Genomic DNA, 27,469 nt, shown 5'->3' with positions numbered 1-27,469 from the left:
TGGCTCCAACGTGAGGTCATCACGGTGCTGGCCGTCTCCTCCTCCCTCCCACAGCTCCTCATCCTCCTCCTCCCCCTGAGATGGGACCCCCGGCTGGATGATGATGGATGTCTCCAGCCCCGAGTCCATGACCAGGGTTGGGGAAGGGGCTGCACCACCCCTCAGGATTTTCTTTTGCTTTTCTGAGAATATTCTTTTACCTTTGCTTAAAACTGATGGTTTCTGCAAATTCTCCTGCCAATAAATGAGGCTCTTGGAGTCATCATGTACAGACACACAAAGGGCCTGTGAACCCAAGCAGAGCAAATTCATCGCATGTCACTTTATGGGGTGTTCTCCATCCTGTACTGGAGACCCATAGGATCAATAGATAAATCACTGGATTAAAAAGCAGTGGATACAAGTAAAATATTGAAGGAGAAGGCTCCGTAATGAAAATCCCAACCATTTTGTTAATCAATGATTTAGATATTGGCATAGACAGTACGCTTATTAAGTTTGCAGATGATACCAAGCTGGGAGGGGTTGCGACTAATCTGGAGGATAGGGTCATAATTCAAAATGACCTGGACAAATTGGAGAAATGGTCTGAGGTAAATAGGAGGAAGTTTAATAAAGACAAATGCAAAGTGCTCCACTTAGGAAGGAACAATCAGTTTCACAGAATGGGAAGCGCCTGTCTGGGAAGGAGTATAGCAGGAAGGGATCTAGGAGTTATAGTGGACCACAAGCTGAATATGAGTCTGCAGTGTGATGCTGTTGCAAAGAAAGCAAACATGATTCTGGGATGCATTAACAGGTATGTTGTAAGCAAGACACGAGAAGTCATTCTTCCGCTCTACTCTGTGCTGGTTAGGCCTCAGTAGGAGTATTGTGTCCAGTTCTAGGCGCCACATTTCAAGAAAGATGTGGAGAAATTGGAGAGGGTTCAGAGAAGAGCAACGAGAATGATTAACAGTCTAGAGAACATGACCTATGAGGGAAGACTGAAGGAATTGGGTTTGTTTAGTTTAGAAAAGAGAAGATCGAGGGGGGACATGATAGCAGTTTTCAGGTATCTAAAAGGGTGTCATAAGGAGGAGGGAGAAAACTTGTTCATCTTGGCCTTTGAGGATAGAACAAGAAGCAATGGGCTTAAACTGCAGCAAAGGAGGTTTAGGTTGGATACACACAGTAAAGATTGTGAGGTACACATATATTGCACATTAGAGGCTGGGTACGTACCTTAGATCAGCGGTTCCCAACGTTTTTGAGCATACCCTTTTCAATCTATTACAATTTCATGGACCCGCCCTCCCTGGGGGAGAAAAAGATGAAAAGAAAAGTAAGGATTGGGCGCACTGTGGTGGGCCTGATCCTTATTTTTAATCTTTCCACCAACCCCCCACAGTACTGTCGCAGACCACCAGGGGTCCGCGGACCACAGATTAGGAATCACTGCCTTAGCTAGAACCCCCGAGGACCAATGTTGGGCCACCTAGCAGTGATTAGCTATTTACAGTGTGTAGAGGGGAAAAAAGTTAACAACTGAGATCAATGAAGCTTTATAAAGTGCTCGTTGACCCTTTTTACCAGCCCACAGAGCTCAGTTTCTCAGGGTATTTGACTCTAGCTAGCCTAGAAGGAGTGAGACTCTCGCTGTCAAACGATAGGGGCTGGCTTGGCAAACAGTCACAACAGTGGAGAGAAATAAATCTGAGGAGCAGCAAGATGCATCTGAGAGCAGTGGCGTGATGCCCTCTCGGTATCCTAGGTTTGGCGATACACCGGGTCAACTGACAAGCTCGCTAATGCAGAGTGCAAGATTAATTGGCTTTGGTCAACCCAGGTTTCCCCATCTGAATATTTTATCAGTAACATAAATGATTATACTCTGCAAAGAAATACCACAATAGTCTCAATGTCTCCTTTTATACTTGTCTCATTTTAAACAAGCCTTTATCTAAATGCAAATGTGATTCCAGCTTTCTGATTAGGACATTATACAGTCATCCATTCCAGAAAAGCACAATTAGTGGATTATTTTATTTCTGACTCAACAGTTCTTTGTTTAGAAAGTTCGTTTGTTGTGCTGTGCATGATACTTAAGTTATCAGAAGCGGATTTGCATTATGAGAACGAGGATTGCTGCCAAATTTTCGGAGGGAGTTTTTAGAAAAAAAAAAGAGATAAAAATGGCAACATTTGTGGGATTTTTAGAAGGCTTTTTTTTTAGAACAAAAAGCAGCAACTCAAATGTTTGACAATGCTTCATTGTCCTTTCTATTGCAAACTGAGGTGAAAATTCTGTTACATCAATGCAACTCCATTGAAGAAATGGGGTAACAGAATGAAGAATTTAGCCTTAAGATATTACTGACGTAGGCAAGTAGAGGAATACTGTTAAAAGAGATGGAAGAATTCCACAGGGGTTTGACCCAAAGCTGAATGGGGGCACGAAGGTTCTGACAAAATATTTTGTCAGAGGTTTTGCATGGCTGTTGGCAGATCACCAATAACCTGGAGGAAGCAGGATTGTCTGGTGCCCCCTTGCTAGGGGGAGTTGTGGCACAATGGGAGAGGCCTCTGGCTGCTTGCCTCTGGCATCTGTGGGAGGCTTTTGGCAAAAGGGAATGCAGAAGAATAGCCGAGGTGTTGGGCTGCCATTGCAGGGAAGTGCTTGGAGCAGGTGATTGCTTTAAGGCTCTTGTTGCTGGTGAGAGAAGGAAGGTTTGGCGATCGGGGGTACGGCGAGACTACAAGTTTTTGTTGGAAAAAGGTACGCAAAATGCACTCTGCATTTTGCGTACCTTTTTTGGATTCTTTTGTTGGAAGAGGCTTTTCTGATATTTGGCTCATCTAGACTGGGCCAAATGTCGGAACCCCCCCCCTTTCGAAAGCCCCCTTATTACTCGTAGAACGAGGAATACAGGGGCTTCTGAAAGAGCGCGTTTGCTCTTCTGCAAAAAAAAGCGGAAGAGCAAACGTATTCCCTGGACACGGCAGAGCTTTTTTGGGATACTTCCGATATCCCGAACCCCCCCCCCCCCCCCCGCAGTATAGCCATACCCCCTGGGGGAGAACCCCAGGAAGAGCTCTCAGTCATCTCTTTCCCCTCCATGGGTGGATGGGGCCCAGACTAAAGCACACTGAAGTCAGTGCAAGTCTTTGACTTAATGAGTTTTGAGTCAGCTCTCTACAGACCAAAACCATGGAAGTCTGCCTTCTCCAGCCTCAACAGCATCCCATAGGCAGCAAAACCCAACTTTCCTCACCACCTCACTTTCCCTTCCCCTCTTCCTTTCCCTTTGTGCTCTTTTGCTAGTATTGTCCTTCCAGGGTTCAATTAAAGGCAGGCTAGAGGGTGAGGCTTTTTATTCTGAAAAATGAAAGCATTTTGCAAAGTTGTTTCACTTTGGCCCGGCCACTTACTGCCACCAAGGCAGGACTTAGGGTACATCTACACTGCATGGCTATTTTGGGATACCAGAGGTATTCCGAAATAGCTATCCCACGTCTATACAAGCCGCCCTTTATTTCAAAATATTTTTCGAAATAACGGGCTTGCTATTTAGGCATCCTGATAAACCTCGTTGCACGAGGGATAAGGGATGGCTCGAAAGAGCGCATTCTTTTGAAATTTGGTGCTGTGTAGATGCGCCACATTTCAAAATAAGCACCTTTGAAATAGTTTCAAAATAAGATTTGTGTAGTACAAATTGTGATCTTAGTTTGAGTTTAGGGTGCTGTGTAGACGCACCTTTAGGCGCAGACGACCCAGGCAACTGCTTGGAGTACCAGGCCTGGTGGGAGCGGGCACCATTTGGTCTAGGGCCAGCCCTGCTCACAAAATGCTCAGATGCAGCATTTTAAAAAAATCCCTTGAAAAGAGGGTGTGACAGGGAGTGGAAGAAGGATCTATGGGAACACGTGTTCCTACACACAGACAGTGCAAGGAACAGATGCAGATGCAGAGGCCGGCAAATCATGCAAAGTCGTAACATGGCCATGGAATAAAAAACAAGGTATTCAAAAGTTAAGCAAATGAAGGAGAGGGCACAAAAGGTGCTCCTTGTCGCAGGTGCTATTTGGTCTAGGGCCGATTCCAACTGCCACTGAGGCGCAATAGTAACACTAGCTTCTCCTCTATGTGTCCACTAGTACACGCCCAATCTGTCCCCACTCTGGTACAGCATGACACACATCGCCACATGGATCATGGGCATTTTTTGCCACCAAATGTTGAGCACAGCCAGAGTTGGTTTGGATGGTTAATGGTCTTATGGACCAAAATGGTAAATTCTTTGGGTCAAATTTCCAACGTCTCTGCTTATCCCTGCAAATAGAAGGAGGAAGGAGTGACCGTCCCAGCAGCAGCTCTGTTCCACCAAAGGCATTCCTACCATGGTTCTTCGCTCTTGGCAGCTAGGTGACATCCCGGGCCAAAATGCTGCTGTGTGGTGACCAGGCACTCGCTGGCATCGCCAGATTGACCACCTGACCACCCTGCCTGCTTCAAAAGCAAGAGGGAGAATGATTAGTTGGGTTTGCTTTCAGGACAAATACCCAGCCCTTGACACATGAGCAAGGGGGAGGATTACACTTGATCTCGTCAGTTTACGGCTGGCAGAGCCAATAATTGTTAGGCTCCCTTGTACTGTCATGGTTCCTAAGAGGAGTCATAAATAATTTCAGTTTGATTAATATCTGCTCAGTTTGCAGTTGCGTTCTGTTTGAAAGCATTCAGTTAGCTGGAGTTTCATCTGGTTTTACAAGCTGAGGGCTTCCAGAGTGCTGGGCTCTTCTTTGAACACGTTTTTGTTAAGCGTTTGGAAGTTGGGGTGAGGGAGGGTGTTAACTCACACTGGCTGAATGAACCCCTCTCCTAGCTAAACCACCAACAGGTGTATGAGTTGGGTGCTGACTTGGGACTGATAAAACCAGGTCTCTTAGTTCAGGCAGAAGAGGTGCATGGTTTTAGATGTGGGGGTTCTTGCTGCCAACACCTCATCGAGGGACATTGTGTCATATTAAAATGTTGGGGGTTTAAAGTGGATTTTATCTACTGGGAATACAGGGACAGATCTCCAGCGCTGATTGTGCCCTTTCATACAATAAGGCTACAACGCTACCCTGGATCCTGACCTTTCCAGTAATAAAGACAGTCTGGGGGAAGTCCCAAATTATGTGGTGGTACAATACACAACCCTTTTGAAGCATCTTTTTAGAGTCTATGCCCTTTGGCTGCATATTTCATGGTTAGGATCTCAAAGCACTTCACAGGCATTGAACTTCACAATGACCTGGTTCAGTAGGTAAGCAGCATTAGCCTCTTTCAACAGGTGGCACAGATAGCCGACGTGGTTTTCTTAAAGACATAGTACCTCTGTAGCAAAGTCAGTGGCTCTTGACCAAACAAATCTCCCATTGATGCCAATGAGAATAAGATTCAATGAAGCATAGGAGAATTTGGCCCCAGGCTGGGACCAGAACACAGAGATCTGACACCAATCGCCTGTGCTACCTCTGCCTGCTGTAGGGGAGACAAAGGTCTGATAACTATTAAAATGTCTGAATTCTCATGGCTGCACAAATCCCGTGTCACACGTAATATGTGTTACCAGGTTACAGTGTGACAACACCCAGGCCAGCAGCTGTTGTTGCTGATTCACAGATCTGTTACGATGGTGCACTACAGCTGCCAGAAGCAGTTAGTAGTCTGTAAAGAGAAACCCAAAGTCAGAGCACTGCATACAAGTTACGGATGGCAATACAAAACACTGGAAATGAGGTGCTCTGAAAAATGGGGTTTCAGGTCAGCCCAGAGAGGTTGCAAAATCTCTGTGTTTCATCATGGCTGGATGGCAGAGGAGACCTGAGACACTTTTCCCTTGAAATATGGGGTCCTGGGATGTAAAAGGCTGAGAACTAGAAGCACATCCTTTATCTCCCGCCCCCGCCCCAGCATCTCTGCAACAGTATTTTATCTCCATTGACCGCTTGACTCATTCTATATTCATCTATTTATGCCATTCTAGTTTCCTGCTCTCTCCAGTGGCTGAGTGTCTTTCTGCTGAGGCTGCCCTATGCATTCCCAACACATGAGGGATCTTTGCTTTTGTGACAGGAAATCTATTGCAGCACTTAGGTTTAATTAGAACACAATGACAGCTGATGAGTTTACACATCAAAGCCTAGAAACAACTCAACAAGTTGGCCCTAGTCCCAAAGCGCATTATGAGATCTGCCTTCGACTGCGACGGTTTATTGCATTTTGTGGGAATATAAAAGATACAGGGCTAGATCCTCAAGGGGAGTCAAGAGGTGACGTCGGGCTACACGGATACTCACCACCTGGGGCTCTGGCCCCAAAAGACCATTGCTTGCATTCTTGCTCTGACTGAATTCCTATGCACGTCTATAGATTGAATAAAGACTGTGGACCCTGCATAGATTTTTTTTTACCCCATCAGATAGCTGAGTAGGCCTACGTGGGATGAGTTCAGGCTGCACAAATGATGCTTAGCCTCCATTCCTATGTGTAACTTTGCACTGCGTGTACAGTAATAAATCACAGTCTCTGATCTGAATGGGGCTGCCCACTCCACCCTCTTCCAAGCGCAAGATTTTCTCTAAACAATAAACTGTTAGGCTGTGTCTAGACTGGCCAGTTTTTCTGGAAAATCAGCCGCTTTTCTGGAAAAACTTGCCAGCTGTCTACTCTGGCCACTTGAATTTCCGCAAAAGCACTGACTTCCTACTGTAAAAAATCAGTGCTTCTTGTGGAAATACTATTCTGCTCCCGTTCAGGCAAAGCTTTTCCGCAAAAGGGCCAGTGTAGACAGCTCAGATTTGTTTTCTGCAAAAAAGCCCTGATCACGAAAATGGCGATCGGGGCTTTTTTGCGGAAAAGCACGTCTAGATTGGCACGGACGCTTTTCCAGAAAAAGTGCTTTTGCGGAAAAGCGTCCGTGCCAATCTAGATGTTCTGTTCTGAAAATGCTTTTAATGGAAAACTTTTCCGTTAAAAGCATTTCCGGAAAATCATGCCAATCTAGACACAGCCTTAGGGTTCCGTCGTGCAGCAAATCTCTCCGCCCCTCACCCGCTTTAGATGTGACGAGGGCATTTCAGCATATCACAGATTTTGTTATCATTATTTTAAACAAAGAGGAACCTGAGAAGTAGCATCCAAATCCCAATCAAAGCAAGAGGTGTGGAAACCTTATGCTTTGTGCCCTTCTTTATTGCTTCTATTTACGCACCCACCCGCCATGCGAAGGTAAACCCTTCCCTCTGAAAAGCAAGGGAGGCCTCTGATAGAGGAGGAAGTGAACACAGGTAAACTAAGTTCAGTCTGGAAGCACTTCAATGCCTGCATTGTTTTCAAAGCTACATTTTTTCCCCCTAGTCATTGGATTTCTTCAGTGTGTTGAGAAGTTGCACTAACTGGAGACAAGAGTTATTGCAGGATAAAGACTATTATTCTGTCAATGCCTAGTGCAGTTTTCTGATTTAATTGTATAGTAATGGTATGTGAAGCGCAGTATCCTGGCATTACCCCTAGGAGGCGCTGTGCCTCAGACACACGTTTAAGGTGCTGTTGTTTCTCTCCGTTACCCGTCAACCCCCACAGCCAAGAGGAATTAATCTGCTGTTGGCCTGTATTGGCAGCAAGTTATGACACTTCCTGTGCTGGCCCAGTCGTACTGGCCAGGTGTCGTGGGGAAGAGGTAAGGCTCCACCCATCTCCGGTGGAGTAAGCAAGTGAATCCAGCCCTAAGCTCTGTGTGTCCCACTCAAGGTTCAGATTCCCCTGTGGCTGAGTCACCATCTACCCAGGCCTGGACTTTGGGCAAGGTGAATGAGGCGGTTACCTTGGGCCCTGCACATTTAGGGCCCTGTGGCTCCACACATTCAGGGCCCCGCGCCCCGACATACTTGGTGGAAGTATGTTGTGTTACATCCCAGTATCTGTCAGGATGTTTTCATCTGTCAGCAGATTAAAGCAGGGTTGGGGAACCTTTTCTGGGGTAGGGGCTGCTGACCTACAGAATAATCAGTCGGGGGCCGCACTCAAGTGAGAAGCCAAAAAAACAAAAAACAAACAAAAAACTGACGAGAAACGCACATCCCACATTCCCTTTGCACACCAGAACCTAGAGGGGTCAGTGATGTAGCGACGGGGGGGGGCAGTTGCCCCCAGGCACCACGCTGGGGGGTGCCAATTTAGCTGCCAGGCCACTTGCTTCCTGCAGACAAGCCGCCGAGGCAGGGCTGGGCGGCAGGAATGGGCATTTCAAAGGCCTGCCCGGGAGCCCAGCGCCCCTGGTTCGGCACAGTTTTGCCTTTGCTCTCCTGGGCGCATAACACCCTTGCTACGCCACTGAGAGGGGTCCAGGCTAGGAGATTTTGGGTGCTCTAATCCTGTGGGGGGCAGCAGGGGAGCTGGCAGGGAGCCCTGTGCCTTGGGGGCCAGATCCAGGGTTTTTTGGTTTGTTTTGGCCTGGCCCACATAACTGCAGCCAGGCAGGCACTCTCATTCAGAGAAGAAAATGGAAAGTGAATTGAGTGGGACATCGGTGAGACAGAGAAGCTTTCAGTATCAGGCAGAAAGGGAATATCCAAACTTCAGAGATGTGCGCATGCTCTCCCTGCATCATTCTGGATGATTAAAAAAAAATCTGAAGATTGAAAAACACAAAAGCATTACTGCTCAGGTTATTGCATTTTTTGTCCCCTGCTTGTCAGAGGAAAGTCCAGATATTGATCCAGAATGTAAAGGCCCAAAGCGCTTCTGAAATGAATCAATATTGACAGTCATGTCTCTTTCATATAAAATGGAATGGTGCATCAAAAATAAATTAAGAATGTGAATCATTTAAAGCCGCGGTGTCCAACATGCTAGCCACTAGCCACAGGTGGCTGCTTAGCCAGTTGAGTGTGGCTAGTTCACTAAAGCAGTAGCCACTATAGGGCATGTATACACTAGGAAATTATAACTAAAATTGACATCAACACACCCGCTTTAACAAAATCAAACCAGCCAGTCCCTACTACGGGGGAGCATTGAAATTAGTAAGAATTATTCTGAAATAGTGTGTCCGCACTGATTGGAGCCTGCCTTGGACTTAGAGCCCCCAGAAGTACGCTGGGGAGGGCACCAGGAGGGCGGATACTTCCTGTGGCTGCTTGGCCAGGCAAGCTGTGATGTCTGCTTTCAGGGGCTCCTCTCTATGGCCGGATCTCACACACCTCTCCTCCACTGCCTCTCCCCTCATGGGACACAAAAGGTCATAGCAGGCATGTGCCTTCTCATGTTCTGGTTGCCCTTGCTGATGCCACAGCTCTCACAGCATAGAGGCAGAGCTGCTGCAGAGCAGTGCCAGGCTCACAGGCCTTGTGCTGTGTCTCATGGCACAGTTCTTCCAGACTGCTGCTCCAGCAGGACCAGGACCAGGACTAGGACCTGCAGGACGAACCCCAGTGTGGACTCAGGCCCTGGCCATCCAGGTCCTGGGGTACCTGCTGCTGCACATGCCCCTCAATCCCCTGGACACTGCGGAATGCTGCTTCTGGCAGCGGGAGACAAGCTCATACTGGTGGGACCGCATCGTCAAGCAGGGATGGGATGACCAGCAGTGGCTGCAGGACTTCCCAATGCAGAAGGCCACCTTCCTTGAACTCTGTGAGTGGCTCACCCCTGCCCTCAGGTGACAGGACACCCGCATGTGACCTACCTTCCCCGTGCAGAAGTGCGTGGCCATCGACCTCTAGAAGCTCGCCATGCTGGACAGCTACTGCTCCATTGGGAACCAGTTCCGAGTGGGGAAATCCACAGCTGGGGCTGTACTCCTGGAGGTAGCAAAGGCCATCAACCAGGTGCTGCTATGGAGGGTCTTCACTCTGGAAACGTGGACAATGTTGTAGATGGCTTTGCCACCATGGGCTTCCCCAACTGGGGCCGGAGGGGATGGGGACATAGATGGCATGCACTTCCCCATCCTGGCTCCCGACCACTATGCCTCAGACTACATCAACAAAAAGGGATACTTCTCCATGGTGCTGCAGGCCTTCGTGGATCATGAGGGATGCCTCATCGACATCAGCGTTGGGTGGTCAGGAAAGGCGCACAATGCCCACAGTTTCCAGAACTCCTGCCTCTTCCGAAAGATGCACACTGGCCCCCTTTCCCCCCAATCATACCATCAGGGTCATGCCCATCATGCAGCTGACACAGGCTTCTGGAGGTCAATTATTTCAAAGTAGCAGCACCGGAGCATCCTCACATACACAGTTTTGAAATAACTACTTCAAAGTTAGCGTTATTTCCTGAGGAAAACAGGAGTACAGATTTCAATATAACCAGCCTGTTATTTCAAAATAACGGGCTTGGTAGTGTGGACGCTCCGCTTATAAATTCAACCTCAGGGAGGTTATTTCAGAATAACTCCCTAGTATAGATGGGGGATAGTGACTACTGTTTCAGCATTGGTTGAACACCACTGCCTCTTCCCTCCCCCCTCCCATTTTTTTACTCTTCCTCCCGCCCTATTTATTTTGATTCTGCACATCCAACACTCCGGTCATCTGAAGAAGTGGGCTGTGCCCACGATAGCTCATGATATCATATAGATGTTTTGTTAGTTTATCCTGTACAGACTGACTCGGCTACCCCCTGAAGCTTTTGATCATTACTATTCACTGCCCATTGAAAAGCAAGGAATGTGGTCAGTTTTCAACACAAGTGAAGTTCTTAAGCAGCTAAATTAGTCCAGTAAAGATATTTGGGATCAAGTTTCCAAACTCAGTCTGTAGGTTTACATGTCCCAAAAATACATGTCCATATTTTTGTGAGTGTAACTTTGGGTGCATGTGTTTATGGGGTGTAACACCATAAAATCTCATAAGCAAGACAAGTTGATGATCCCTCTGTAGCTGATAAGCACTTACCAATGCTGTCTTCACATTCAAGCCTGAGATCTGCTTTGCCTGAAATCTGAGATTGTATTTGAAAATGCACAAGACAAAGTGCACACGGTACAGATGTCTCAGGTAGGCTTTACTTCAGATATGGAAAATGGACCCAGGAGACAAAAAGCCATGCCCAGATCAAAACATTGTCAGAATTTGGATCTGATCTTTGCAGATTGCACCATGTCTACTAAAATTTGTATGCTCAAAATCTGGGCATGAAAATGGAGAGGTAAGACAGAAGCCACTATGAAAGATCAGCTCTTGCTCTACATCTCTGGCTTTTCGTAACTGGCTTTTCCCTATGTAAATTCTATTGAGTTGAGAAATCTATGTTATTTCTGGGTCAATTTTTCAAATCCCTCATCAGTGATGATGGATGGCTTTTAGGAAGCAAATATCTGAGCAAGGAATTTGAAATGTCTCCTTCAGACAAAAGAATGTAACAAGATAAAGCCGCTTATTACCTTCATGATTGAAGAATGATTTTCTAATCAGCTATGGACCCTAATGGAAATCATAGTTTGGCTGTGAATAATTCTCAGGAGGGGATCATGGGAGAAGAAAAAAAAACCCTTACCTCAACTTTCTTACTTGAACTGATTCAACGCATCAAAAATATTCAAAAGCAAGCATCCTCCTCCTAGGTAGTACACAATGAACCACTGGCCTATTTCACGCAAGGAAGATGTAGTAGTTGGAGGCGATTAACAAGTGCTGTCATATCATTGAACTATAAAAGGCTAGAACTGATCCCTCATTAGCAAGCAAGTATGGCTCAGGGTCCAAGAAGAAGATAGGTTGAGGTGGGGACCAGTGTTTCATAGCATATATAAGACTATAGTTAATTTTTACTCTGAAAGCAATTGTTTACTTGTTGTCTGGCACAATAGTGTCCTTTCCATGGGGCCAGGAGGAGGTCACGGCAAATGATGTGGATGGCAAAATCCAGGGGCCACTAAATATAAACATGTTCATGCCCAGAAGTCTCTTTTTCAATAGCACTTCTAGACATGAACACACAGCCTGGTTTCTGGCCCTGCTTTGACAAGGTCAGGTCAGAAGGATATAGCAGAGTTGTGGAGGGCAAATATATTAGCCCCAGATTAAATAGGTCTCTGTTCCCAGGGAACACTAACAAGGGCTGATCCAGAACTAGCAGAAACCTGCTAGAATCAGACAGAGCAATCAGGCCAATTAAAACATCTGGGAACAATTAGGAGGCTTCCAGGCTCCAGAACCAGACTAATCAGAACACCTGGGGGCCAATTAAGAACCACTTGAGACTGGTTTAAAAAGTCTGCTTCCCTTCTGTTTGCTCAGTGTGCAAGGAAGGAGCTGATGAGAGAAAGAGTGGTGGAGAGTTTGGGAGTAGAAAGTGCAATCAGATACCTGGAGAAAGATCCTATGGTAAGGAAGGTGCTGGGGAAGGCTGTGAGGAAGTGGTCCAGGGATTTGTAGCTTTCATGTAGCTGTTGCTGGAGATATTACAGACAGCTGCTGTCACAGAGTCCCTGGACTGGAACCCACAGGGAGCAGAGGGTGGGCCTGGGTTTCCCTCACTACCAACTTTCCATTTCAGCTTGGGGGGGGGGGGAACTGGTTTTGGTACAGGGGTTTGACCTATCCCATATCACTTGGGGTACATCTAGACTGTTTTCCTTTTGAAAGGAGATATGCAAATTTGGGGCTAATTTGCATATCTTCTTTCAGTTGCTTTTTTGAAAGCATTTTTTTTTCAACAGTGAAAGCCGTTTAGATGGTTGGTTTGTTTTTTTGAAAGAACTTCCCCATTTTTGAAAGAACCCTGTACACCTCATTTTTAAGGAAGTAGGGTTCTTTTGAAAAAGGGGGGTGTTCTTTCTAAAAAAACTGTCTAAACTGCTTTCACTTTTGGGGGGGAAGCTTTTGAAAAAGTGATTGGAAGTAGCTATATGAATTTGCATATCTCATTTTGAAAAAAGAATGTAGTCTAGATGTACCCTTGGTGGGGCCACAGAGACTATGGAGTTTAGTTTCCTCTCTTTCTTCATGCTGGCCAATGATGAGAGTAGCTCAGTAAAAAAAGCTGGTATCTAAACTGAAGGCTGTTGTGAGCCTCTGAGGCAAGTAATCCTCCTGAAAGCACAAGACACACCAAGGTTAAGGGGGAGGCTTGTCACACTATTGGTGTATATGCTCAGACAATCATGACCTGAGTTGGAGCTGCACAGGGCAGGATCTGGCCCTTGGCCTTTAGTACCACATTGTCTTCTAAGCTCTCTTTCTTGTGGATTGCATATATGCAGGGCATGGAGAGCTCTGCCCAGTGTAGCCGCACTGCAAATGCAGAAGGGTGTTGGGGAGAATGCAATCTGAGGGTGCGTCTACACTACACCCTTAGCTTGAAATCAGCTATGCAAATTGCGTAGCTGACTTCGAGAATTTCAAAATAGCTTATTTCGAAATTTGTCCCTGTCTACGCAGCGCTAAATTTCAGAATAGCGCTCTATTTTGAAATTTAGCGCTGCGTAAACATCCCTAATCCTCATGGAATGATTTTTACAGGGACACTGCCATTATTTCAAAATAATGGGTGCACTGTCAAGATGTGGAAAGTGCTATTTTGGGATATTGGAAGTATCCCAAAATAGCACCGCTGTCTAGATGCACCCTGAATGTCCCAGCTGAATATAGAATTGAACAGATCATTTAGCATAAGTTGTCAGCACATATTCCAAGGGACCATTCAACATGAATTGGCCGGTTAGTGTCCCTTTAGTCTCCAGACAAAGAGGGAGATTAAGAGGTTGCAGATGGTTGCAATAAACCATATATCTAGTGTCTTTACGAAGACTATGATTTGAATGTCTAGCAAAGTTATGAATTTAAGCTCCCAGATCGTCTTTTGAAGGTGTTGTGCGGGTTTCCTTTGAAGATGAGAACTAGTAAACCAGTCAGAGCGCGATGGCTTTGAAATGTGTTCGCCTACCAACAGTGTTTTTGTCTTTATCATTTTCTGTTTAGTAACTGTAAGGCCTGAGGCTGTGAAGGCTGCTGAATTGATCTGTACTTCCCTTAATGACAGTCAGATCCCTTACAAGCCTTTAAGTGTTGATTTACAAATGCAACAGCAATTACTCTCATTGGATTTATAAATAAACATTGTGTTAGATTTTAAATATTCCTGCACGTTTTTCCAGCGCCTTCCATCTGTGGGTATCCAGGTAATTTACAAAATAGGAAATAAGCCTCAAAACTTGCCCTGGGCAGTAGACAAGTTGTACCTTCATCATACAGGTACATAGACTTGAAGCAAAGCTAGTTCTGTGGCTAACAGGAGCGGCCTGAGGCCAGCTGCAGCAGCTGGCACCCTAGGCAGGGCGGTGCAATTGGCGCCCCTGCCTGCATGGCCATCAATGGCCGTGACGTCATCACGGGGTACCTTGGCGCCCTGTGATGTAGTCATTGGGCACCCGAGCCAGCGGTGCTCTAGGCAGCTGCCTAGCTCGCCTAGGCTCACGGGCTGTACCTGGTGGCTAACGCATTGGAGTGGGACTTGGGCAAACCAAGCTCATATACTTGTCACAGACTTCCTTTTGATCTTGGGTAAGTCATGTCCTCTCAGAACTTCTCTTCGCCAGCTGTAAAATGGGAGGAAACAATATTCCCTCTTCTACTGGTTGTCTGCTTTTGCTATTTCAAAGTGAAGTTTTGAGGGAAGAGGAAGTCTCCTAGGGTGTGTCTAGACTATGGCGTTTTTTCGAAAAAACTTCACCTGCATCTACACTGCTGTTGTGTTCTTTTGAAATTAAATCGAAAGAACATGATGTTTTTTTTGAAATTGGTAAACCTACTTTTACCAGGAATAATGCCTTTTTTTGAAAGAGCCCTTTTGGAAAAAAGGAGTTCTTGAACACAAACAGGGCTTTTTTTGAAAGAGTATCCACATTGCCTGGGTGCTTTCTTTCAAAAAAGTGGATTTTTTTAAACTCTTGTGGCTGTCTAGATCTTTTTTTTTTTTTTTTTTTTGAAAACTTTCAAAAGAGGCCTGTAGTCTAGACATACACTTATTGTCTATTTGTACAGTGCCTGGCATAAAGGAGCCCTAGTCTTGGTGCTACCGTACTGCAAATAATAAAAACCAGAACAAAGGGGAGACCCTGTATGGCAGGGCCTGCATCTTCCTCAGGGTGTCTCTACACTGTTGACTTTTTCTGGAAAAACAGCCATTTTTCTGGAAAAACAATACTTACATCCACACTGCTACTGCATTCTTTCGACAAAGTTGAAAGAATGGAGGGGGTTTTCCGATGGTGGTAAATCTCATTCTAAGAAAAAGAAACCTCTTTTCGAAAACATGTGTGGATGTGGAAGAGTGTTGGTTTTTTTTTTTTTTTTTTTTTTAAGAGGAGGCCTCCAGGAAAAAGCACAGATGCCCTGGTGGCCACTCTGTCCACAGTAATCTCAACTTTAATGCGAGATAGCATCCAATCAATGTGGATCACCTTTTTGTTCTACTTTTGCTGTGTAGATGCTCTTCCGGAAAAGCTTCTTCCAAAAGAAGCCTGTCATCTAGACGTAGCCTCGGTCATGCTGGCAGGTGGGCTCAGTTAGCTCCATCTAGGACAGGGGTCTCCAAACTGCGGCCCGCGAGGCCCTCTCATCCGGCCCGTGGAGACCGTCCCTGGGGCGCCGCCGAACGGGCCCTTCTTGCCGCGGGGGGGGAGGGGCCCTGTCAGGGGTGTGCGGCGTGTACTCACGCCGCGCCGGGGCAGGAGAAGCGGGCCGCTCTGCTGACAAGCGGCCGTGCGGCGGCGCAGGGGGCGGGGGTTAGCACGGGCGGCGTTCCCCCGCCCAGACTGACAGGGCAGCCGGCCAATCAGGGGGCAGGATGGGCGGTGGTGGTAACGCCCGCCCGGCGACGTGCGGGGGAACGTGAACCCCGGCGGGAACTTTAAAAAGGTGACCCCTTCCGCCCGGGGGGGGGGGGGGGAAGGAGTGAGCGGTGGCAAGCAGGAGGGGAGGACAGCGTGCAGAGGAAGGGGAGAGCAGGGGGAAAAGCCCCCCCCCCCTTCCGGGAGAAACGGATTCGCAAAGCCAGAAATGTCTGCTATTTTGGCATCCAGGAAACAATTTCACCATTCACACTAATACAGGTGTTCATGTGTAGTGTATCAATGTGTTATTAAATAACTGAATAAAATAATATTAAATAAATAATTAAAAACAACATCCATGTTTTGATTGTTTTTTATTTGGACCTCAAGTGTGTAGTTGGCCCCCGAACTGCTGTTTGATAGTTAATGCGGCCCTTGGGCTGAAAAGTTTGGAGACCCCTGATCTAGGATATGAAAGGGTGAGCATGTCTCTTGGGCCAGAGCAAGAAGACAGTTTGACAGAGGAAGTTCTGGGGGGAGGCTGACATTTATTAAAAGACACGCAAGACTATTCATTATTTTTTAACACCTTAAAGACTAACACGACTTGTAGATGGTATCATGAGCTTTGGTGGGCACAACCCACTTCTTCAGATGACTGGAGTTATTAAAGGTTCAGTTTCTAAATGAAGGGGGGAAGGGAGAGAGAGTAGTGAATTAGTGTCCATGCTACATGAAGCTGATAGAGAAGGTGCAAAATGTTCTTAAGTAGCCATTGAGAATAGTAATAGAGATGTAGCCGTGTTAGTCTGGTCTTGCTGAAACAAAAGACCGGACTATGCAGCACTTTAAAGACTAACAAGATGGTTTATTAGGTGATGAGCTTTCATGGGCCAGACCTACTTCCTCAGATCAAATTGTGAAAGAAAATTGGCATGACCATATAGCCATTTTTTAATGTCATTAGGATGTGGAATGTTGCAGGCCAGCCAGCCAGTGTCTTTATTCATACTTTTGTGATAACTTCATTTACAGGTTTGAGTCCTAAGTTCCAAGGCTTCCCTGTGTAGTTGGCTTGTGGAATTGGCCTGACACAACACAGTGACTTCGAGATCCATTAATGAGTGCTCGGGATCTCAAAGCTTCTCTATTTCTCCATCCCCCTATTTATTTAGAAACTGGACATTTAATGACTCTCTTCATCTGAAGAAGTGGGTTTTGCCCGCGAAAGCTCATGATACCATCTCCATTTTTGTTAGTTTTTAAGGTGCTGCAAGACTATTTAGGTTTTTAAAGTTTTTTTCCAGTTAGACTAACTCGGCTACCTCTCTGACGTTTTTAAAAGACAAACCATCAAGCAGGGGATGAGTTTAGACACGAAGGATTTGCTCCAATAGGCACCAAAGTCAGTGGGAAAACTCTCTTTGCAGTGGATGACTAACTCAGGTAACTGCTACCTGTGTTCTGTTGTTCTGACATCAGAGTCAAATCAAGAAAGAATTTGGCTCAGTATGGGTAAATGCACTCACAGGTTTTCCTTTCTTTTCTTTTTTTTTTCTCAGCTTCCATTTGTCCAGCCCCCTTTCCCCTTGCTCATCTCCCTTTTATACTAGAGATATTAAAACGCAGGTAATTGTGTAACTGCTGAATCTCAGCAGTTACGTGGCTACACACACACACCTGCAGCATTGGGTGGCAGCTGGCTCCCTGGGAGCTGGTGCACACTGGAAGCCAGCTTGTAAGCTGATTCCTGGGGCATACTGGTTCATGCCTTCCATCAGGGAGCCAGCTGCCAGCCTGTGTTGCTGCCTCTGATACAGAGGCAGCAGCGCAGGCCAGCAGTTGGCTCCCGGGAAGCCAGTGTGTGACAGGAGCTAGCTTTTAAGCCAGCTCCTGGTGCACTGGGTCCCACCCGCAGCTCTGCTCCCAAGGAGCTGGCTGCCACCCCCATGCTGTGCAGGGTGGCAGCCAGCTATCCACTCTTGGGCTACGTCTAGACTGCAGCCTTTTTCTGCAAAAGCATATGCAAATGAAGCGTGGAGTAGAACATCACCATGCTTCGTTTGCATAATTAATTAGCAGCCATTTTTGCACAAGAGGCTTTTGCACAAAAAGGAACCGTGTAGATGGCTCCTTTTTGCACAAAAAACCCCTCTTGTGCAAGAGCTATCTGATTGCAATGTAGTTCTGCCTCACCTTCCCCTCCCAACCTGCTCAGATAGTCAGTGTCCATAAAGGCAGGGCTGAGCCCCCGAAACATGTTCTCAGAAGGTTTACAATGCTTATGAACTACATTATGTATTAGCGAATCGATTTTAAGAGTGTATGGTCAGCCCATGAGACAATACGCTGGCTAACATCACTCCATTCAGATAGGCTCCTTCCCTTTTGCAAGTTTGGAACACACTTCTTACACAATGGGAGCAAAACACATCTTGGGTTTCTATGGTATCCCTCACTAGAGTCATGACTTACTCTTTTTGCAGCTCCTTAAAACAAATAATTGGTCTGACAGCTAGATAGATGGGGAGCTAGTGCGTGTGCATGGTCAGTCTGCATACACATGTTTGTTATTGTCTCTTGCTGATTCCCTGCCTGCCTGGTTGTCTCCCCCACTTTATCTCGTGACTTGGATTTTCAACTTTTGGGGCTAGGGACATTGTCATTATGTGTCTGAACCACCCAGCAAGATGGGGTGTTGATCCCTAACTGGAGCCAATAGGTGTTACTCTGATACAAATACTACCATAAACTCCAGGGCTGTGTCTAGACTGGCCAGTTTTTCCGGAAAATCAGCCGCTTTTCCAGAAAAAACTTGCCAGCTGTCTACACTGGCCACTTGAATTTCCGCAAAAGCACTGACTTTGTACTGTAAGAAATTGGTGCTTTTTGCAGAAATACTATGTGCAAAACTCTTGCGCAAAAGGGCCAGTGTAGACAGCAGAGATTTGTTTTGTGCAAAAAAGCCCCGATCGCGAAAATGGCGTTCGCTGCTTTTTGCGCAGAAGTGTGTCTAGATTGGCCACGGACGCTTTTCCGCAAAAAGTGCTTTTGCAGAAAAGCATCCATGCCAATCTAGATGCTCTTTTCCGAAAATGCTTTTAATGGAAAATTTTTCCGTTAAAAGCATTTCCGGAAAATCATGCCAGTCTAGACGTAGCCCAGGACTCTGTTCTCTACTCACCTCCTGCAGGTACAAACATCTGCTCTAAGGTGAATTGTCCCTAATTTAGATGGATGCGGCTTATTTTGGGTCTAATCCTCTCATGTCCTATATCAATACAGTCTGAACTTTGTCCCATACTTTGCAATTTTCACGCAGAAGATAAAACGCAGGATTTTGTACTAAGTTTGACTTTGTACCATCAATACAATATTGTCCTTCAAGGACAACTTTTATCCTGTATTTTTCATGCATGGTCCTTTAATTGTTCTGACACAGAGGTGCCGTAACTAAAATCTTAATCGAGCCCTAAATCTTCAGTAGTGTATGCCTATAGATGTTTAAGCCTTAAACGGTAAATATTTTCTGCAGTCTCACCAGCATAAGTCAGTCACTGCATTCCAGTTGAGAATCTAGCCCATCATTTACAATTAGCATCTGTTTACACCTGGATTAATTCACTGAAAGTATGTCCTGCAGTAGCTTTTTGCCCCTCTATGCCAGGGGTGGGCAATAATTTTTAAAAGGGAGTCACTTCAAAAATTCCTGAAGTGGCCCCAGGTCACCCCGGAAGGGGCAGGGCCAGGAGACTTCTTGTGCTCCCTCGCCCACAGACCCTGATTTCCCCGGGGGTGGGGGAAGCACGTGAATTCTTTGCCCCCTGCCCTCAGTGCCTAGAGAATTGCCAGCTGTTTTAAAGCAGCTGGTGGTTCCCTATGATGCCTCGTGTCCCTCGTAGGAGGAGGAGACTTTGCGTGCTCCCCTGCCTTCAGGCCCTGATTGGCCTGGAGGTGAGGGGGAGCACGCAAAGTCTCTCACGCCCTGCCCTGCCAGGGATGCGAGGCAGCTAGAGAACTGCCAGCTGTTTTAAAACAGCCAGTAGTTCCCTCTGGTGCTGCACACTCTTGGCAAGAAAGGAATCTTCGCACATACCCCTGTCCCCAATTTGTGATTGGCCTGGCGGTGGGAGCGACAGAGCAGCTGTGGGCTGGATCCACTGACTTGGTGGGCTGAATCCAGCCTATGGAGGCCATCTTGCCCACTCCTGCTCTTTACTATGCATATAACATTTTTTGCTTCTGCAAAAAGTTGACGATTTAAATAAAGATGCAACATACAGACACTTAGGAGGAAAATTCAAACATTTATTGATGTTACTAAGCTAGAGGTTTTATCTTGTTACTTTGCAAAATGCTTTTTGAAATTCTAAACTAGAGAAACTGAAGTGTCTGACAAAAGGAGAGAACAGCATGCAATGGCACCGACTATTTCTACTTATTCTGTTCTCATTTTGTAATAATTTTCATGTCGTCGTCCATTATCTGAGTAGGTTTTATTTTAAGCTGACATATTCCTGGCCTCATGCATTTGCAATGCATTTTCCAATTAGTAAAGCATTTTGTGAATGACAAGGACTGTGTGTGTTTTTGCAGCTAGAAGGGGTCCAGGAACTCCAAGGGGCGACCTTTTCAAGGCTAAAAGAGCAGTGTGAGGTCTGAATGAATATTTTATGAATGCTAAAGGTATTAGGACACTATGTTTCAAGAACTCAATGATCTTGGAGCAAATAATGGAGGAGACCAAAGAACAGATTTCTAAACATCTTTCAAAATACTAAGCCAATCAAAAAAGGCATGTGATCAGGTGTTCCCCTGGTGAACAAAATAACCTACGGAAATAGAAACCCTGGTCTCTATCTATTCAGAATGCCCCATATAATAAATTTAGCAGATTAATGGTTTATTGATGGACTCTGCACCAGTGCTGTCATGCTGATCTGAATCAGGCTACTGGAGTAGCAACCATATACACCAGGCCTGGACTTGGCCCAAACAAGATCCTGATTTGTGAGTGCACCAAATCTCTTCAAGGGACCCTCACTATCAAAAGTTCAAGATGTAGGGGAAGGATGTTGTAAAAGGGGAAAGGAGGGTTTTACATCTCCTAAAATGAAAATAACTTATTTTCATTGTTAATTCTAGGGGAAACAATTCCATGAGTTGGATATGTCCCTGCATGTTGCAAGCCAAAGACAGACAAAACTATGCCAGCCCAGAACTAGAAAATGATACTGATTAGTCTAGTTTTATTTTCTGAGAGATGACCCAATGCAGGAAAGCACTTAAGCATGTGCTTAATGTTTAAATAGTTTTCTAAACAGGGATACTTTCCTTAATTACAGCCTAAGCAAATGGCAAGAATCATCCATACGTTATATGGTGGCCCTTGAATTTTTCTTCTGGCATTGATAATTTAAAATAAAAATGCAGGTAAGGACTGTTTAAAAGTCACGTGCTTCATATCTTGATGGGGCCTCTCTCTTTTAGTACACTATGCAAACCAATCGAAAAACTCTCTCAACATGTCAGAAATATTGATTGCTACAAGATTGCATTGACAGTGGGGACATAAATTGCATAGCACAGAACAGATCTGGCTCAAGTGATTCTCTGCAATATTCCCTTGGATACACTACTGAAGGAAAAGTGCCTAATTTTGAAAAAAAAATCGCACTCAGGAATTTAGCCTTGAAAGAAACAGTCTGTTTATTGGCTTTTTGAAAAAATAATAGAAGTATTAGAGGAGGAGAAAATTGCATATAGGCTTGACAGGCATTTCCTAGAGCATAAAAAAAATCCCAAGAGGTGCATCATGGCACAATTGAAGTCAATGGCAAAATTCCCATTTGAATCTGGAACGGGGCTACTGCCTTGAAAGTTCTCCTGGAGAATGTGATCAATAGCCTGCCTTGTCTCTGTTATGATGTTAGTTGTCAGTGATACATTTGCTCAACTTTGTCTCCCTCTTGAGCACGATGGGTTGAAATTCTAATCCCTCCCCACCTGGAGCCTGAGACACTGGGTTTTGCATGTAGCACTAAGAGGCCTGGGGAGCAGAAGGAATCCAGCCCCCTCCACTGACAACTAGATTATGGGGTTCTCCAGCATGCAATCTGCTTTTGCTGTTAGGGCTTGTAGGAGCATTGGGGGGGCCCCCTCTCACAGCACAAAATACTCTATACTCAGTGTCTCTTGGCCGTTCACAGGCCAAATCTCTGGAACTCTTGCAGCCGCTGCAAAACTACCCCGGGTGCTCCAATATCACAGATCATGATAGAACATGGTGCTGCAATTTGCAAGGAACTGCAGGATTCTGTGTGACCTGCCCTCCCGTATTTTGTGCCTCCCCAGCAAGGACCCGTTTGCACCATGTAAGCCTGTGAAAGGCTGGTGGGTTGCTGCGGTATCCATCCCTGATCCGTACAGGACAAGAGGCATTTCTTTGGAAAGAAGAAATTAATAGCTTTAAAAGGGGGTGTCTGAACAGGAAACATAATTCAGCAAAAGGAAAAATGAAGGTAAACAAGTCTCAGGAATATATATCTGGGCAGTGAGCGTCTAGACCCCAAAGCAACAGTGGGAACTCTCATTACATGGCACATTTCAAATCAGGTTGGACAGGGCACTGGAGAACATGCTGCTGGCTGGGACAATCCTGTACTGGCACCCAGAGGATAAAGGAGAAGTATCTAACCTAATCCTTCTGACTTCTGGTACAAGAAGTTTTTGCTTCTCTCTTTCCTTTTACATCAAGCCCAGTATTTTAACTTCAATAACAAAGCCTTTGACTCCATCAGACCTGTTTTCCCTACATGTGCATCAGAAATAGTTTAGCATTTTCTAAGGAGTCTGATCCAGAGCCCACTAAAATCAGTTGGAGTCTTCCCATTAATCCAAAATCCATGGAAATTGAGTCCAGAATTCCTTCACTGCACTCACTGGACCTGATCAATGTTCCTTCTAACTTTTTTCTATCCATATACATAATAAATTTGGTTGTGTACCATGTACGGATGTGCCCCACCAGTAGAAATGCATGTTGCTGGCTGTGGATGCTCTGCTAATCAGCTGGGCAGCATCTGAATCTCAGCTGGGTAGCTGCCCAAGTGCTCAGCTCACAGGGAACACTGGACCTGATCCTATAATTTCCCCTTCACTTCCATTGCAAATCAAGGCAGCTTTGGAGAACCTTCCCCATGATCACAAATAGCCTCAGCAAATTAAGAAGTGACGGATTCTCTAAGGAGAAAGTGTGGTTTGTAGACAGAACACTGGCCTGGGACTCTAAAGACCTGAGTCATACTCTGAGCGCTGGCTAGCATTGGGAAAGTCACTTAATGGCTTTGTGCCTCAGTTTCTCCAACTATAAAATGGGGAGGATGATACTGACATGCTTTGTAAAGTGCTTTAATATCTTTAGATGAGAAGTGCCACATAACTGGTTGCTTAATAACAGCATCACCCTTATCACAACAAAGCTTGAAAGTCCAGTCACTATAAAATATCAACACTATTTTTTGTTATGGGGCGTCTTTTAGATAGCAACTAATGTTTCTTTCTTTCTGGATACAAAACTTGCATCTAATCAATCCAGAGAGATATTTTAGCGCTACCCTCTACAGCAGAGAGGGCTATTCAGTAAAATAAACATTATTTCACTGAGAGACCACGGTCGTTGCAGTAGCTCTCTTTTCCAATTAAATTCAACATTCCTTTGCTGCACTACCAGTCTGGATTGGTCTGAAGAGAATGGTACTTGCATTACTGTCAGCTTTATTCTTTTTGACAGGTGTTATGGGACTGTAATTTGATGAAATGAATCAAAATGTCGTTCTAGCACAAAAGCCAGCTCCGGAAGCTAATTATCCATCTATAAGTCCTGTCAATACTTGTCACTTAAAAGAATGGGGAATTCTGCTCCTTGGATTATGAAAGACAGGTCAGGAAAGAAAATATTAAAGGGAATCACATTCAAGGATCTCAACCTCCTGACAGTAGGACAAACTGCTGATCTAATCTGTCCCGAGCTCACTTTCACCTGATCTTAAGCATGGTCTTCTTTCACCAGCGTGCACCTTCCTACATTTAGCCACACCTTTGTGATCGACTGTCTCTACGTGGGGCTGGACAGCATAGACCCTCAGAAATTGAACCCAGCACAAAATGCAGCTGTGCATTGTTTTGATGATGTTTGATGCAGGGGGCTCAGTGCTGCTCTACCTGCCAGGGTGTTTCCAGGGGATTTTAAGGCCTTAAGAAAAAGCTCTAACTAGCTTGGGCCAGATTACCCAGAAACTGGCCTCTCCCCATGCCGGGTGGCCAAGGAGATCAGCAGAGACCTGGGGGAGATACTGCCAGAGCCACGGAACTTGCTCTCCACTCTGTCTATGCTGCAGTCAGAGGTGTGGCTGCAGCACATGTAGATGCTAGCTTTAGTCCAGTTCTAACACCAGTAACAGTGAACCTATGACAGCACCCTGGATATGGATTGGAGTAGCTAGCCTGTGCTCCCATGCTTTCACTGCTAATGGTGTCCGAGCTGTCTAGAATGAAGCTAGAGTGTGTGTGTGTCTATGTCTATGCATGTGTGTGTGTGAGAGAGAAGGTGGGGGGTCTCTACACTTGCTCCCAGGGCTTTGGAGTGGAGCCCGGAGCTAGAGCCCGGAGCAGTGGAACTGCAGGTTTTTGCCCAGAGCTGGAGCGGAGCCGGAGCATAGAAAATCTTGACTGCTCCAGGGTTTTTTTTTTTCATTTTCAATCCAAAATGAATGATATTTTAGCAAGAAAGTCCTAAAGGTGCCAAAACGTTTCAGATTGTATAACAATTGATGTTAACATCTACTTTATAACTTTACGTAATATCAGTTATTCTCACTTTGGCCAAAATCAAGATTTAATGTACAGGTACAAAATTAAAGTTTTTTGGAGATATGTTTTATTAAAGAATTAGATAATTATCAGACATCCGGCAACACTGCAGACTGCTCCCACCTTTTTGCCAAGGTTGGGCGAGTACATACTCGCGTAGATTAGTTAGATAAGTATGTGTTTATTTTCAACCTTGTAACGTGTAGCCTCGTTACTTCCCAACAATTAATGTTGTAGAACAGCAATAGCACATATTAACACTATGGCACATACCAAATGTCATTGATATATCTATTAAAGCGTTTTTGAGATATTAATTAAAAACTTGGAAAATATTTTGAATATTCTACCGCAAAATTATATAAGAAAAACTAACGTGCAATTTATAAATAAAAATTTATATTAATTATGTTTATTAAAAATTTATAGTTAAAAATTAATTTGAGTTGGAGTGCAGAGCGGAGTCAGAGCGGAGCTGGAGCGGTCACTATTGGTGCCAGAGCGGAGCAATTAAAAAATTTGATTGCTCCAAATCCCTGCTTCCTCCATTTGCACCCCTGAATGCAGTGTAGACATACTATCAATCCACCAGGCCCAGCTGTGTTCACCTTCTGGGCATGCTGCAAAGTCCATCTCTTTCCCCAGGCTTCGAAGGGATTGAGAGGTTTTCTATGGGCCAGATTCCACTACCCTTTAAGTGAGTAGTACTTTGGTGGATGGAGCTATTAAGTGTGATGAAAGGGATCACAATCTGGTCCTGTATGTGCAGAAAGTGTATTTCTCCCATTATGTGTCTACGGGAATTTAGTTAGCGCGCAGCGTGGGCTGAGCAATCATTGGTACTGTGCTGCCTGGCAGGATTATATGTTATCTGCTTGGGGTGCCTGGAGCAAAGAATTGGGCACCTTATAGAGAAAGAAATCCAGGATGGGCTCTAGGCTTTGGATGCCCCATAAGGGAGGTGGCATTTCAGAGGTGCCGATCTACGACTGTCTCAGTGACAGGGAAATATTGTGCAGTCTAAGTGGATATGTCCAGTGTAAAACTTATTTGAGGACAGCACCCCCACCTTACCCCAAGGAGCACCCCCTCTGTCCGGCCTATGGTGATGCCGCAGACCTCAGACCATGTTACTTGGCTTTGGGATGGGGCAGGAGGCAGCACAGCAGAGCCCCCCCCCCCCCCGCCCTCAACACAGGTGTCCCCTTTGCCAGGACAGATCAGCTGATGTGCGTGTGTCTTGCTGGTGTGATCTGCGCTTCGCCCAGCGGGGGGCGCTGCTCACCGTCCGACCCCGGCAGCCCAGGACTCCCAGCCACGCGGGGCAGCTCTGGGGCGCGTTTTGGGGGCAAGCGGCCCGCGAGGTACCTGCAGCGCGCTGGGGAGGAGGCTGCGGCCGGGAATAGCGGGGTGCAGCGCACTAGAGGAGCCTGGGGACACTGGGCTGTAGGGAGATTGGGGGGCAGAGTACGGGGAGAAGGGGCTCTCGGGATACTACGGGGTGCAGCGCACTGGGGAGTGGGCTGGGGGGATAGCAGGGTGCCGCGCGCGCGGAGAGGGGGCTGCGCGGGGTACCGGGGTGTAGTGCGCGGAGAGGGGGCTGCGCGGGGTACCGGGGTGTAGTGCGCGGGGAGGGGGCTGCGCGGGGTGATTTCGGGGTGCAGCGCGCGCGGAGAGGGGGCTGCGCGGGGTGATTTTGGGGTGCAGCGCGCGCGGAGAGGGGGCTGCGCGGGGTACCGGGGTGTAGTGCGCGGGGAGGGGGCTGCGCGGGGTGATTTTGGGGTGCAGCGCTGCGCGGAGAGGGGGCTGCGCGGGGTGATTTTGGGGTGCAGCGCTGCGCGGAGAGGGGGCTGCGCGGGGTGATTTCGGGGTGCAGCGCGCGCGGGGAGGGGGCTGCGCGGGGTGATTTTGGGGTGCAGCGCGCGCGGAGAGGGGGCCGCGCGGGGTACCGGAGTATAGTGCGCGGGGAGGGGGGCTGCGCGGGGTGATTTGGGGGTGCAAGTCTCCGCGCTCTGCAGCTGCCGGGAGGAAGTGCCGAGCCGCAGCTGCGCCGCCGCCGCCTCCTCCCGGGGCGGGTCTCTCCGGCGCCGGAGCTGAGCGGTGCTGCAGGCTGGGGCGCTGCGACCTTGGCCTTGCGGGGAGGTCTGGCTGCCCCGCGCCTGCCCGCAGCACCAGCCCTGCCGCTTCACCCCAGCGTCCAGCCTCCGCGTCTGCCCTCGGCGCAGCCCGGGGGCTTTACACGCGCCCTGGGGGCAGGGCCTGGCTGGGTGAGTCCGGCCGGCACCGCTGCAGGGCAGCGCCCATCTCAGCCCGAGCCTCGCCGTGAAGCGCAGCCCACCCCCGAGACCCCGCAGTGGGGACCCGCCCTGCCCTGGCGGGGACAGGCCCAGTCCAGACGCAGAAGGAAACTAGCCCCGCTCATGCCCCTACGTTTGGACTAGGCCCTAGATATCGTCTAGGGGTGTAAAATTCTGCTTAAAATGTTAACCGGTTCAACTGTATGTGTAAGCAGTTAACTGGCCCTGCGGGCACGGGGTTTAACGTGCACACCCCTCCTCCCCCCGGAGTTCAGGACTTTCCCCAAGTAGTAGCTGCACCAGTGGTAAAGTGGAAGGGCATTTGAGGGGCAAAGGAAGACCCTTCAGGACCTGTTTGAAGGCTGTAGCCCAGCGGTTCCCAACCTTTTCCAGATGGGGACCCCTTTTGACAATTCAGGAAGACTTGGTGACCCAAGGCAATTCAAAAACGGGGGGAGTAGAGGGGGCAGAGCCCCCTGGGGAGACACT

General features: G+C 46.9%; 1 protein-coding gene across 5 annotated transcripts in view; it reads left to right on the top strand.

Moving 5' to 3' along the window:
- The window catches only part of LYRM9 (LYR motif containing 9), a 127,669-nt gene that overhangs the window by 88,301 nt on the left and 11,899 nt on the right, over nt 1-27,469 (top strand). For 2 of the 5 annotated variants that reach the window (XM_006138588.2, XM_006138587.4), the window contains exon 1: nt 26,695-26,950. The exons of 1 other annotated variant lie outside the window; for it this stretch is intronic. The gene's annotated coding sequence lies outside the window, so the exon portion shown is untranslated. Of the gene's footprint in view, nt 1-25,914; nt 26,048-26,694; nt 26,951-27,469 lie in introns of those variants that run through there. 2 more of the 5 variants (XM_006138585.2, XM_006138586.2) reach the window with 2 other exon arrangements.

This window comes from Pelodiscus sinensis, chromosome 21 (assembly GCF_049634645.1).
Source record: "Pelodiscus sinensis isolate JC-2024 chromosome 21, ASM4963464v1, whole genome shotgun sequence".
Lineage (NCBI taxonomy): Eukaryota > Metazoa > Chordata > Testudines > Trionychidae > Pelodiscus > Pelodiscus sinensis.
This window is presented reverse-complemented; position numbering and strand designations above follow the sequence as displayed.